This window comes from Schistocerca nitens, chromosome 4 (genome assembly GCF_023898315.1).
Source record: "Schistocerca nitens isolate TAMUIC-IGC-003100 chromosome 4, iqSchNite1.1, whole genome shotgun sequence".
Lineage (NCBI taxonomy): Eukaryota > Metazoa > Arthropoda > Insecta > Orthoptera > Acrididae > Schistocerca > Schistocerca nitens.
Window position 1 is genome coordinate 351,346,445 of NC_064617.1, and position 15,324 is coordinate 351,361,768.

Here is a 15,324-nt window from a genome sequence, read left to right on the forward strand (position 1 = left end):
TCTTAGCAGCACATTAAAAGTGTTTTAATTGAGTTGATTCTGGATTAATTCTCTTCCCCATGCCCTTGACATTAATGCTACCTAGTTTGGTCCTCGTATGGTAATTAGTTTCCAAGTTACAATGTGTTAAATAGGGAAAGTTTTATTGTAACCACGTGGTAGAGGTGACAAAAACATCTGATGCCAAATGTAAAGGTCAAGACTTGATCTCTATGGCGACAGATAGTGCTGGTAGACGAGGTGTTGTACAATGACCCATTGCAGAAAAGTTTATAGTTGAGACAGTTATTTACGCCAAACAATTACAGCAGAAGTGGAGTCACAGATGAGGAGGTGGCCAATGATCTCCATTACGTAGGTGGTCATGGGTGGCGTAGCATGCCAGTGTCAGCAATTGGAGGATGGCGTGTGGTGGTGGCAGTTGGTGGGGTACCTTTCTCGGCACAGCGGCAGAGGCACTGATGCAAGGGGTGATGGCTGCAGAAAGCAGCCAAGAGTAGTGACCTTTATATGCATCTTGGCAGGAAGCACACCAGGCAGGTGGTGCCAAACGATGGCCTCCAGCATGGCTGATGACGATGGCATGTGCCTGCACCAGGTGTTGGACAGCCACCGCATGTGTTGCAGCCACATGGCCCAGACCTCAACCCAGGGCCAACTAGAGGGTAGCTGTCAGCAGATTGTAGTGATGTGAGACCCAACGGTGCAAAGGCACCAAGTACACAGCATTCATACACAGTTCAGGCAGCTATTGAATGATGTGGTGGTGCTGGTCAGTTCATCTCAGACTGCAAGCAGACTTCTTATTTTGGCTAGTGGCTGGCGTCATCGGTGTAGACGAGCTTACTGACCATAGCTGACTACAAGTGAGAGCGAGAGTATAAATTAGGCGGTATTTATACAATCCAGGCTGACTGGTGTTTCTGAAACGGCATTAATCCTGGGCACTACATCATAACAGGCTGACGGTGGTGGGTGAAATTGTTGGAAAATCATGACGTCGTTTTCCCGGGCTTTCTTGTTTTTTGAGCTGCTCCAGAAGCCTTGTTGGTGCTGAAATGTATTACAACTCCGACTTTACGAAGGTTGCGCGGCTTCTTTCGCATTGTCAGCATACCAAATACATATTCTTGTGTAAAGAATATGCGTTCTTGTGCCATGACACGAAGTTGTTGAGCTGATTGCGATACCCTCCCCTTCACATTGTCCTACTGAATTGATGCAGGAGCTATGTGGTTCACTAACTGGAAGAGTGGCGGAACACCATAATGAAATTAAAAATAGTTCTTATCCCCATGTCCTGACCAAAGTTTTGGAAGGCTTTTTTCCTTGATTTCCAAGCGAACGTTTGGACTGGAACTTCCTTTCAAAATATTACCAATTAAGTGTTCCTTTGCCCTATTTCCTGCTTGCCAGGAATCTGGCTGGAAAGAACAAAGTTCTAAACAGCCTGTCAGAGGTCTGCATTTATGTGGAAGCTACGTAGGCTGTATCACAAAAGGACCGGCACCACTAACAAAATTACAAAAAAAAATGTTTTAATACTATGGTGCGAGACTTTTTATAATAGTAGAACTAACGTAGCATAGTGTAAGTCCCCTTTGAAAATTTATGTATATGAAACGTCCCCTTAGAAAAATTATTCATGACTGTGCTTAAACCTGACACACAATATTTTTAGCGCAACGCAATCTGACTTTCAAAATTCCCTACAAAAGAATGGCCCTGACTAACATTAAACTATACCTTTCACAAATCACTTACCTCACAAAAATCTTGGTTACTCGAACTACTGCAATACAGCTAGCGCCACTACTGGCAGCTAAATAAAAGATTCAAACTACTGAAGGCACTAACTACTGAAAGGCATAGTTAGCAAATGAAAGATTTTAATAGAGAACAAACAATGTATTTGTAGTGGCCTGTTAAGGCAGCCAGTCCACAGTGAAGTAGCAGAAAGGGCACGCGTCTGGCGTTAAGTCTGGAACAGGATTCGTAATGAATGTGATCAAGAAAAGAACGTAGCTACTAGAACACTTAACTTTTATATTGTCCTTTGGTATACAGCATTCTTGATGATACAAGTGAGACTATCTTGAGATACATGCAATGGTACAAATGGCGCCTTGCTAGGTCGTAGCCATTAACTTAGCTGAAGGCTATTCTAACTGTCTCTCGGCAAATGAGAGAAAGGCTTCGTCAGTGTAGTCGCTAGCAATGTCGTCCTACAACTGGGGCGAGTGCTAGTACGTCTCTCGAGACCTGCCGTGTGGTGGCGCTCGGTTTGCGATCCTGACAGTGGCGACACGCTGGTCCGACATGTACTAATGGACCGCGGCCGATTTAAGCTACCACCTAGCAAGTGTGGTGTCTGGCGGTGACACCACAGTATTTACCTTAATAGTCATAATATATATAGCAGTTCATGACAAGTTTCAAAACTCCACCATCTCTCTCCCCACATCCACCACTGCTGGCGGCTCACTTCCAACTGCGCAACTCTACGCGCTGTTCACAGCCAGCTGCCTAACACTACAATGGCGAGTATTACAACAATGCAAAGCAGCCACAGACTGCACACAGCACAGCCAGTGATTTTCATACAGAGGTGGCGTTACCAATAAAAAAACTTAAACAGCCTACTTACATAGCCCCCATGCTACCCACAAAAAATTTTACAAATTTTTTTGGGCACTGGCCAATACATATTTGTTAAAATTTTTTTCACAATTACAATAACAAAGAAATCAAATGCACACACTTATTGATACAATGTTGGTCAAAAGCTAAAATTTTCTCACAGTCCATAAAGACAGTCCTGATCGTTGATCACACTAAAATTGCCGTGTTTTTCTCAAAGTCTGAGCAGTAAAAGACAATGCACACAGACGTAGTGGATTTCCATGCAGTCTTGAAGAAGTAGTGTTGTCCTTCCAACGGAAAGACAGTGCTGACTCGACATGCAGACAGGTAATGGGCCACAACAGAGTAAACCCACAGCAGAGTCAGTCGACGTTTTGAAGAATGTTGGTAGTTCGGTCATCACAGAGCAGACCCACTGTAGTCCTGGTAGAGATTATGGTACTGGTGGGCCACCAGAGGTGCAGACCCACTGCAGTCCTTGTAGAAATTGGTGGGCTATCAAAGATGCAGACCCACTGTAGTCCTGGTAGAGATTACGGTACTGGTGGGCCACCAGAGGTGCAGACCCACTGCAGTCCTTGTAGAAATTGGTGGGCCATCAAAGATGCAGACCCACTGTAGTCCTGGTAGAGATGGCCAGCAGCCATCTGTTGTGACTGTGCAGGTGCACAATCACCATTGAAGAGTCTTGTAGATAATATAGCAAGTCCATAACCACCACTTGTGCACTCACAAAGCTTTTTGGAATTGTCCTTAGAACCAGCAATGCTGTTATCCAGTCCCTTGCTGAATCATTAACACACGTGCAAACACTATCAGTCCCTACTTCTCACATATTGTCCATATACTATGACCAACAGAAACGTGTGCAGTGAAATGTAACTTACAAGTTACTTAATTTGATGACCTGGTGTCAATTACAATTTTATAACATAAGAATACAGTTACAAAGGTACAAAATACATCATTAAAGAACATAACAATACAGATAAAATTTGTAGTAATACAGGCTTTACAACAGAATAGAAATAAACATATACATCAGTGTTACAGGAATTATGACATAAGTACATACATAAAAGATCAGAATAATTATTGAAACATCGACTTCACACATGAGCATTAAAACAAAACAGAATAAATAATGTCTAAGCATCTTTACAAAGTAAATAACATATTATCAATGCAAATTATATTTGAGGATAACAGTATTCCTCATCATAGTTCATGTAGCTGAGTATAGAAACATTCTACAAGATAAGTCTTATCAGATAAACATATAAATGCAGGAAAAACATAAATACACAAGGGTACACAAACATATAGCGGAATATTACAAGGAAAGGACAGGGTTTGTTTTACTGCAGTATTTTGCAAACAAAACTTTCTTTACTTCTCGGAGATCTCCCTTCGTTCTTCATTATTTCCAAAAGTCCTATCTATACCTGCTTTCTGTACTTTTCTCGTATAGCCTCTCAGTGCATCTCTTCAAATTCATCGCAACTCATTCTCTTATAGGCTACCCCCTCTTAAGCTAACTTAAATCTACGGAGCTCAGATGCTAAACTAAGGGATGAGGCAATGCAGCAGCACAAAACAATTAACACAAACAGCAATGACAAAATATTCAAATTCGCAAAGCAAGCAGCAATATTACAACTAATATAAGGCAATGAGCAGCAAACAAGAAAAATAAATCAGTAGTAAAATGGCTTAACAGAGTAATACAAAGTCAAATTCGGTAACATTATGCCTGGCAAACAGCAACAGCAAATAAAAAAAACTTGTATCTAAACATGACATAGCTCAAGCAGAAAAAATATTACACTAAAAATGGCCATGTCTAATACCTATGTCACATCTTAACACTAGAGTGATGCATCACAATTTATTCTACAAAAGAAATTACCAAGTACTTGAAAAGAAAATTATATATGCAGTTATTGTTATCAGTCCCTTCTTATTGTTCTTTCCATTCCAAGAGCTCCTTTTTCGAAGAATGTGGATCATAAAATAATTATTTAATAGATCTGTTGACAGAAAGTGTTCACATTAGCAAATGCATCTAAGTCTATTTTATAAAACTAATGCTGCAACACAGCTGGAAACCAGATATCAAATGAAATAAGCAACAATGTACAAAGTAAAGCATAAGAACATCATTCAGTAGTCATGAGGCATTTCATAAGTTAGTAGAAAAATCTCTCAACTAGAGAGACAGTAGTCATAATCAGGTGTATAGACATAAAAATATTTCTCGTCATTTCATTAGGCATTTCAGTAAATATCATAAATTAAGAGCTCCACAGCGTAATCATATGTTTTCAAGTTCGACCATGTCGTTTTTGCGATGCTTTCTACAAAGGAACGTCAATAGCGAGGATAATGGCCTCCCCCTTTTTTTTTTCTCCACCTGTACCTCTGAAAGGGGCATACGCTAATGGCTTTTTTCCAAGCGACTGTCGCCCAGCTGGGTGCCCACGACGCATTACGTGCAGGTGGTCACTTAACTTTCTTACCGAAATATTTACGACACCAGTTTCCGCTACAGTGACAGTCTCATATAAAAATATTTCACAGGTCAAGAATTTGGGTTACAAATCTGTAGAAACAAAATCCTATGAATATAACAGTGTTCAAAACGTTTTCGTCGGCATTGTGATACATTCATGCATTTACACACATTTCATAACTCTTAAAGTACGATTCTTGGTTTCCAACAACCTTTTTCACAAATCAGCGTCCCTAACCACTACTCATTATTTCTTACCTTATTACACATATACGTATTCGTAGACATTCTTCAATATTTCATTATAATAAATAAGTAGCATAATCAAATTCCTCATATAGCATCATCTCATTTATCATAAACATACCTCAACAGCATAATACACATCGTCGTCATAATAATAACATCATAACACCTCAGTCAAATCTCTAAAACGTCGTAGCTTTTTGCAATAATGTCAAAACCTAAAAAAAATTCTCTGCTCATTTCAAGAGTGTCATCTACCTCAAACGTACTTTAAAATCATGCTCCCTTACCAAATACATCATTCAAAGCTCTTATAGTATCACAATGGTTCCGAAAAAATATGAACAGTTCACAAAGTACAGACAAAATACAATTTCATAAGTGTGAAGTTATCCAACTGTGTAATTGCGTAAACATGTGTCACTGATGTAGTAAAAAAAATGTTTATCTCTGTCAAATAATCAGATAGCTCTGTAATTCTGTGTTAGAGAAATATGGTACCGATGTGTAAAGTTGTATAAGCAAATACCATATTAGCCAGGGCTCCTTGTGCTTGCCAAACACATGGTACACAAAGTAGGCGTGTACCCCCCTGAGGATCAATGTAATTATACCCTCAGGTGTTACAGATTACAGCAATGGAATGAAATGTATCACGGAAAACCCTTGTATCATTGCACTTCAAATATCTTAAAAAAAATAAATGTTTTAAGTGCGAAATTAATCACTCAAATACGTGTCCTGTAGCGCTAAACTGTGCGTCATGTTGTAAGATAATCTCTGTGGAAGTCTCGTAGTTATCGTCCTCCGAAAGCTAAATTCTGCAGAAGTCAATGTACTTACCTCATGATAAACAAAAGTGAAATGCTTTGTGTATAGATATCGTAGTTATTACGCTTATTGTTGTGATGAAGAAAGTACTGTACTGTAACATATTGTTGTGCTATGGAAAAGGCTGTCTCATTGTTGCTATACCACAAAAGTTACTACTAAAACATGTTTTACTTTCCAGAATAATACAGAAAAACTGTGCAGAAGTAAAACAGAAACACTGAAAAAGCAACATTGTAAATTGTCACTCGTTAGTAGCGTTGTGATAAAATCGTGTAGCTGTCACATAAACTAACCACTGTGTCATCTGGTATCTCACAGAAAGTACTTTAAATCCAGAATGTATTTTCAAGTAAACCAAAATGTTGCATTAAAATCTCATTAGCAGTACCAGTATATGTTCTAAGTATGTAAGCCTGATAGTCGTTACGTAATCGTGCAACTAACAAGCAAGAATGTACACACACAATAACACTGTGTCGTCTGTTCACTATAACAATGCATTCGTAATTTCTGTTTAAATAAGTTCTCTTGGTTCTTGATTGGATATTTAACTTCAAACATTGTTGCTTGTTAACAGATTCTAAGTCTGACAAAGCATACTAGTAACGTGAAGTGAAAATTTTTATAGCAAAGACTAAGTTGAAAAGCAGATTATCTCTCAATAAACGGTTTTACATGTGAAATGTGGTGCAATCCTTTACTCTTCATAGTACTCAGAGCAATTATCATGCAGTATACGTCGGTAAACAATACTGGAATTTTTCTCAAGGTTAGCGTCTATGTCATTTTTCTCTGAGCCAGCCGGCGCAAGCGGCTGCCTGCGGTGCGAGTCATTGTGTGTCTCTTTGTTGGCGCGCGTCGTTATTGGGATTAGGAGACCTAACTTCTACAAATTCAGCTTGTCGAGAGAGCCCTGCTCTGTTTGAATCTCGCCAGTTCTGATGCAATTCAGGTCTGTCGTTACGAATATATCGTCTGTCGTCATGTCGGTAGATTCCATAGTTTCTTCCTTGTCCGTCACGTTGTGGAGAATTTCTCCCTGAATCGTAACTGTGCGCCGAACTGTTGCATCTGAAGTTATTCTGTCTCCCTTGATAATAATTATTTTGGTTCCCATATTGTCTGTTTCTCTGGTAGTCTCTGTGATAGTCATTACTATGGAAATGCGATCTTTCTCTGTAATTATTTTTACTCTGCCAACGGTTGTCATACGGGTGGTGCCTGTTTTGGTCACGATTTACGTTGTAAGAATAGCCTTGTCGTGTACAGTTATTATTTCTGTCATTGCGGAATTGTGACGGATGTGACCTGTAATTGTTGTGTTCCTGTTTTCGCGTCCCGCGATTGTCAGTGTCGATTTCCAATTCCTGTAACAGTCCCTGAAAAGCTTCAATGTCGTCTTTGCAACGTCCTGCTAAAATAATATGTCGTAAATGTTCAGGCAATTTGAGTAAGCAAATGCGGATGAGTTCTGAGGGGCTGTATGGGTTTGAAAGATACTGAGTCTTATGCAACATGTCTTCAAAATATTTGACAAGACTGGAAAATTCAGATTGTTCAAAGTGTTTCATCATCATGATGCTATGTTTTACTCGGTCTTGTGTAGCTTGAGACCAATATGCTGAGAGGAAGGCATGGTAAAATTCTCCTTCATTGTGACAATCGTGAATGACCGATCGCATTCTTACAGCTGGTTCATTCTCTAAGTAGCCACACATAAATTCTAATCTGTGTTCTAACGACCAGTTGGGAGGAAAACAATGAGAGAATTGATGGAGCCATGCTTGTGGATGAATGTCGTTGCCAGAATTCTTAAATGTTTTGAATTTACGTGTAGTAATGAACAGCTTATAGTCAAAATCATCATGTCGGCGAGTCGCATATCGGTCATTGTTAGGTCGTGTCAGCCGTTCCATCTCAAAATTCGGTGCACATTGCCAATTTCTTTCATAACTTCCGAAATGCCCTGTGTTATTATTTTGCGGCTTTTCCGTATTTCTAAGTCCCTCTTCCCGTGTTGGAGCGCGAGTGTCCTCTGAAATTTGTAATTTTTGTATTACTTGTGCCAACTGATCTTGTACTTCCCGGATTTCTCTTTTGTACTGTATATTGATTTGATTTTGATTGAATTCCCTAATTTGTTCACACTCTTCTGTGTCATTAAAGACTACCGGTTTTGTGTCATTCAGATTATCATCTACCTTCGTAGATAAATTAGTGAACTGATCCGAAAGTTCGGCTACTTTCTCCGATAGTGTACTTATTTCCTCAGTGTGTTTTTCTGAACCAAGTTTCAGAGTGTCCATTTGTGTTGAAATCGTATCTACTGTGTCCTTTAAGTTTTCTTGAGTTTTTGCAAGTTGCGTAACCGAATCGGTAGATGCAACTGAGTCAATTTTAGCTTGCAAGGTGTCGTGATTTTCATGAACAATAGTTTGCAGTTCTTTTATGGCTGCTTCGTGATTCTGTAATGCATTTTCATGCCGCGAAAAAATAGGTTGAAATTGCTCACAAATTTGTGTTTTTACGTCATTACAGACTTTTTGACATTTCGATTCGATGTTATGTAACTCAGTAGTTAAATCTTCACGTGTTTGTTCAAGCGTGGTGTCTAACTTTTTAAGATTTTGTTCCACTGTGTCTAACTTTTGAAGATTTTGTTCCATTATGTCTAACTTTTGAAGCTTTTGCTGTGTTTGTCTCTGATTTTGTTCCATTGTGTCTAACTTTTGAAGCTTTTGCTGTGTTTGTCCCATTTGTTGTATTAATTGTAATAACAATGCATTGGTGTCTGAAACATGTTCCTCAGTGCTTTTCGGCAGTGAATTTGCACCGGCAACATTCACATTTTGACAAGCGGAAAATGTGTCTTGACTCATTTGAGAAAACGGTGAGAACCCAAAACCTGAGTCTACAGTATTTGCAATATTGTGTTCTGTCATTCCCGATTCCTGAGGCGAGCTGTTGCCTACCGATCGATCGATAATGCTTCCCTGTTCACTACCTGTTTCACTGTGTACACCATTATTTGACGCCCGCTCCATTTCCCTATGCACAGTTACCAAATTACTACTTTGAACATTAGTTAATTCATTACACGGTGGCGCTAACACACTGCTTTCGTCTTCACTGTCATTTCTCAGTTTACTTTGGAGCCTAGTATTACGTTTTTCACACGCCATTATTGTCACAATATTTCACACGACAACACAGAAAAACACAATTTGAAGAGCAAAAATAGGGGAACACATTAACATAGCACTGAAAATAATATCTAGTTAATTGCAAGCGCAGCTGCGAAATACTTACTGTAAATCTACATGCATGCCACAACTGTTTTACTGTACAACAATGAAAGACTGCAACTACAAAGGAGATTTTCTCTACAATTACGCGCTAGCAATAAACAAAAGCTATACTAATTACACAAACTACAAGAAAAAATCAGAAGATTCCAGTGAGGTATCCTCGGCTAAGGGTCGACATATGTAAGTCCCCTTTGAAAATTTATATATATGAAACGTCCCCTTAGAAAAATTATTCATGACTGTGCTTAAACCTGACATACAATATTTTTAGCGCAACGCAATCTGACTTTCAAAATTCCCTACAAAAGAATGGCCCTGACTAACATTAAACAATACCTTTCACAAATCACTTACCTCACAAAAATCTTGGTTACTCGAACTTCTGCAATACAGCTAGCGCCACTACTGGCAGCTAAATAAAAGATTCAAACTACTGAAGGCACTAACTACTGATAGGCATAGTTAGCAAATGAAAGATTTTAATAGAGAACAAACAATGTATTTACCTTAATAGTCATAATATATATAGCAGTTCATGACAAGTTTCAAAACTCCGCCATCTCTCTCCCCACATCCACCACTGCTGGCGGCTCACCTCCAACTGCGCAACGCTACGCGCTGTTCACAGCCAGCTGCCTAACACTACAATGGCGAGTATTACAACAATGCAAAGCAGCCACAGACTGCACACAGCACAGCCAGTGATTTTCATACAGAGGTGGCGTTACCAATAAAAAAACCTAAACAGCCTACTTACAATAGTATTTCAGTGGACAGCTGGTATGAATTCATTTCTCATATCCCGCATTCTCTCAAGTGAAATTACCAGTGGCACCCAGTCAATCGTGTGGCATTTGGTTAGCAAAATCTCTAAAAAATTTAAAAGAACGATTAAAGGAATTTTGCCATTGAAATATGAGATCGATTCTGGAGAAATCGGATTTCTTCCATCACTCATTTCTTCCAAACCAGGGCTACAAATGTCAAATACTGATTTCCTAGTATCGAATTCACTTACAAGAATATAGTGTCTCTTTTGATCATAAACAGCAGATAGAATAGGGTCATTTTCAAAGCTGAAGTTGATAAGAATGTTAGAGACAGGATCAACATTTTGGCTTTGCCCAATACTGAAAGTATTGTATCTGAAACGTTCATTTTAAGGATTGCTAGTAAGAAGAGTATTGTGCTTGAATGCAGCGCTTAGTTGATAATTTCTTTCGTTATTTTGCATTAGCCAAACAGAAATATTCGCTTATAGCTGCAGTATGATGTGCATTAACCTAACAAAAATATTCGCTTATAGCTTCAATACGATGTCTTTAAAAATGAAATGTTGATTTTTCAACGGACACGAATCTCAATTTTTGTTCTTTTTATAAAAAACACAGTTGTTCCTAGCGATTTTAATAAATAAATGTTTTCAGTTGTCTTAATTTTTTTAAGTCTCATCAATTTATTAATTCATAAACTGTATAGGTACACCACTCATACAATAATAACTGATGGTGACTTCAATCTAATCTGGATATGTTGGCGAAAATACATTTCAAATTCGGTAGAAGGCATAAAACGTCGTCCGAAATCGTTCTATCACTTTTTCCGAAAATTATTTTGAAAAATTAGTCCAAAAGTCAGCGGACGAGTTAAAACTTGATCTCTTAGCAACAAATAATCCCGAGCAAGTAGGGAGCATTACGACAGATAAGGGGATTAGTCATCACAAGGTCGTTGTAACGAGACTGAACACCGTAATATCCATGCCCACCAAAAATAAACTCAATATACACCTAGAATGAGATTTTCACTCTGCATCGGAGTGTGCGCTGATATGAAACTTCCTGGCAGATTAAAACTGTGTGCTGGACTGAGACATCCCCCAGGCTATCGCTAAACCATGTCTCCGCAATATCCTTTCTTTCAGGAGTGCTAGTTCTGCAAGGTTCGCAGGAGAGCTTCTGTTAAGTTTGGAAGGTAGGAGACGAGGTACTGGCAGAAGTAAAGCTGTGAGGACCGGGCGTGAGTCGTGCTTGGGTAGCTCAGTTGGTAGAGCACTTGCCCGCGAAAGGCAAAGGTCCCGAGTTCGAGTCTCGGTCCGGCGCACAGTTTTAATCTGCCAGGAAGTTTCATATCAGCGCACACTCCGCTACAGAGTTAAAATCTCTTTCTGGAAACATCCCCCAGGCTGTGGCTAAGCCATGTCTCCGCAACATCCTTTCTTTCAGGAGTGCTAGTTCTGCAAGGTTCGCAGGAGAGCTTCTGTTAAGTTTGGAAGGCAGGAGACGAGGTACTGGCAGAAGTAAAGCTGCGAGGACGGGGCGTGAGTCGTGCTTGGGTAGCTCAGTTGGTAGAGCATTTGCCCGCGAAAGGCAAAGGTCCCGAGTTCGAGTCTCGGTCCAGCACACAGTTTTAATCTGCCAGGAAGTTTCGCAATTTATATCTATTTAAAAAGGCAGAGAAATTCAGCTTCACGCCTTCCAAAGGGACAGTCTTTACTCTTTTCAGACTAACAATATAAGTGTAGAACAGATGTGGCTTAAAAAAAATGAAATTATACAGACAGCAGCTGAGAGGCTTATACCAAGAGACGAAACTGATCTTTGATGGTACACAACCCTGTTGCAGAAGCAACGAAAAAAGCATACCAATTTTAAAAGAATGCGAAATCTCCAAGACTGAGGATGTTTTACAAAAGCTCTAAATTTAGCACAGACTTCAGCGCTAGACATTGTGAATAGTTTCCACAAAGAAACTCTGTCTCTAACTCTGGCAGAGAATCCAAAGAGATCCTGGTCGTATGTAAAGTGGAGTAGCTGCAAGACACAATCAGTACCTACACAGTGCGATAACAATGGCAATCCCGATGATAGTGCCACTAAAGTGAAGTTACTGAAAACAGTTTTCCGAAATTCCTGCACCAGAGAAGACGAAGTAAATATTCCACAGCCCGAATCAAGAACAGCTGCCAACATGAGTAACTTAGAACTAGATATTCTCGGTGTAGAAAAGCAGCTTAAATCGCTTAATAAAGGCAAGTTTTCTGGTCCGGATTGTATACCAGTTAAGTTCCATTCAGGGTATGCTGATTCAGTAGTTCTGTAGTTAGCAATCATATAAAACCGCCCACTGAACTTAAAAGATTGGAAAACTGCAGAGGTCACACGATTACTTTGAAAGGAACTATGAGTAAGCTGCTGAATTACAGACCCATATCACAGACGTCGATTTGCAAAAGGATTTCGGAACATATACTGTGTTCGAACGTAATCAATTACCTCGTAGAAAACGATCTATTGCCTCGTAGTCAGAACAGAATAAGAAAATATCGTTACTGCGAAACACAACTAGGTGTTCATTCACACGAAGTTATGAGTGCTAACTACAGAGGATCTCAAATTGATTACATATTTCCAGATTTCCAAAAGGATTTTGGCACTGTTCCCCACAAGTAACTTCTAATCAAATTGCTTGCCTGTGGTGTATCGTCTCAGTTTTGGGACTGGATTCGTGATTTGCTGCCAGAATGGTGAAAGTTCGTAGTAACTGTCGGATTGACATCGAGTAAAACAGAAGTGATATCCGGCGTTCCCCAAGGACATCTTATAGGCCCTGTGGGTTTCCTTGAATACATAAACGATTTAGGAGACAAGCCCTATTAGACTGTTTGTATATGACGCTGTCATTTACCGCCTATGAAAGTCATCAGATCAAAAGCAATTGCAAAATGCTTTAGACAAGATATCTGTTCGGCGCAAAAAGTGTCAATTGACTATAGTTAACGAGAAATGTGATGTCATCCACATGAGTACTAAAAGAAATCCGTTACATTTCGGTTACACGGTAAATAATACAAATTTAAAGGTTGTGTATTCAGTTAAACACCTGGAGATTACAATTATGAACAACTTAAATTGGAACCATCACATAGGAAATGTTGTGGGGAAGGCGAATCAAAAACTGTGTTTTATTGGCAGAACACTTAGAAGATGCGGAAAATCTGCTGAAACGACTGCGTGCTATGGCATCCTTGCGAGATAGGATTGACGGAGGACATCGGGAAAGGTCATAGAAGTTCAACTCCATTTGTATTATCGCCCAATAGGTGAGACAGTGTCACGGATATGATACGTGAGTTGTAGTGGCAGTCGTTAATACAAGAGCGCATTTCGTTACAGCGAGTTTTTTACACGAAATTTCAATTACCAGTTTTTCCACCGAATACGAAAATATTTTACTGCCGCTGAATTACATGAGGAGAAATGATCATCGTAACAAAGTACGAGAAGTGAGAGCTCACACGGTTCGTTTTCCGCCCACACTGTTCGAGAGTGGAACTATAGTGAAATAGTCTGGAGGTGGGTCGGTGAACCCCCGCTAGGCACGTAAGTGTGAACTCCAGAGTAGTCATGTACATGTAGCTGTAGATGTGTAGCAAAATGTTATGCAATTGAATAATAAACGTTAAATGCTGTATCATATTCCTGTAATTCGAAAGTTGCTCACATATGTTATTTTTGTGGGTAGTTATAAAATATCCCCTAGTAGGGAACGGATCACAGGTACGGCATAGTGGTCTATAGATCGTAATTACGCCCTAGCGTGCCCTGCCGTCATGGCTAGACGGTGAAAACTCTAGGGCGTGGAGGTACTTGTACTTTAGAAAGACGGCAGCCGGCCTGGCCCTGACGTTGCTTCGACTGTAGTCCGTCCATCAGTCCTGCGTCGAAGCTATGATTTCTGCTGAGTTCTGCCTCTACATAGTATCATAAACTGACAAAATACGAGGGTTTCCCGTAATATAAGATTCCCAATTATTTTTCACAATGAAACACACGTTTATTGGCACTGAATAATACATGTGAGGAAAGCTTCGATTTTTACCTATTTTTCGACATAGTCGCCGTTGATCTCAATGCGTTTTTGCCAGCGCTGTATCATGTCTTGTATGCCTGTATCGTAGAACTCTCCCACCACGCCACGAAGATAGCTTAAAACCTCTTCTTTCATCTTTTCTCCAGTTGTGAGATGCGTCTTACCCAGGTGTTTCTTCAATTCAAATAAGAGACAGAAGTCACTTGGTGTTAGGTCTGGGCTGTAGGGTGCATTTGTGACAATGACACATCCAAATTAGTTGATGAGATTGGTTGTGACACTGGCAATGTGTGAAAGAGCACTTGTCCTGATGAAAACACACTGCTTTCGTGAGTATGGCTCTCCTCTTGTTTTGGATCGCAGTGGCGAAGGTTCAACGTTTCACAGTAGAGGTCAGCACTGACTGTTGTACCGGTAGCAGGAATTCATACAATAACCCGTTCCTGTCCCAAAACAAGTTCGCCATCACTTTGCCGGCAGACGGTATTTGTATAAACTTCCGCGGCTTTCGTGATGCCGGGATTGTTGTTTCGTTTCCGGTGCTGTGTACTGGACCCAGGTCTCGTTCCCAGTGATAACAGAGTCCAAGAATTCCTCGCCATCAGTTGCGAAGGCCTGAAGAAATTCGCGGTCCGCGTCCACACATTTCCGTCTGTGGTCTTTCGTAAGCATTCTGCGATTCACTTTGCACAAACCTTGGCATACCCTAAATAGTCTGTCAAAATTGTGTTAACGCTGGTCTTGCCGACATCAGGAATCATCTCACAGAGCTCCCAAATCGTCACCCTTCGATCTTTCCGCATTGCTTCTTCCACTTTCGCAATCTTTTAGTCTGAAACCCATGGCCGTCCAGAACGCTGTTCGTCATGGACGTCTGTACGTCCGTCTTTGAATTCTCTGTACCATTTG

At 40.0% G+C, this 15,324-nt stretch overlaps 1 protein-coding gene and 1 non-coding gene across 2 annotated transcripts in view; both read left to right on the top strand.

Annotated features, from left to right (window-relative positions):
- The window catches only part of LOC126252305 (glutamate receptor ionotropic, delta-1-like), a 228,569-nt gene that overhangs the window by 171,612 nt on the left and 41,633 nt on the right, over positions 1-15,324 (top strand). The window lies entirely within an intron of this gene.
- On the top strand, positions 11,572-11,646 carry Trnas-cga (transfer RNA serine (anticodon CGA)). Its single transcript has one exon. It is a non-coding gene; the product is annotated as a tRNA-Ser (tRNA).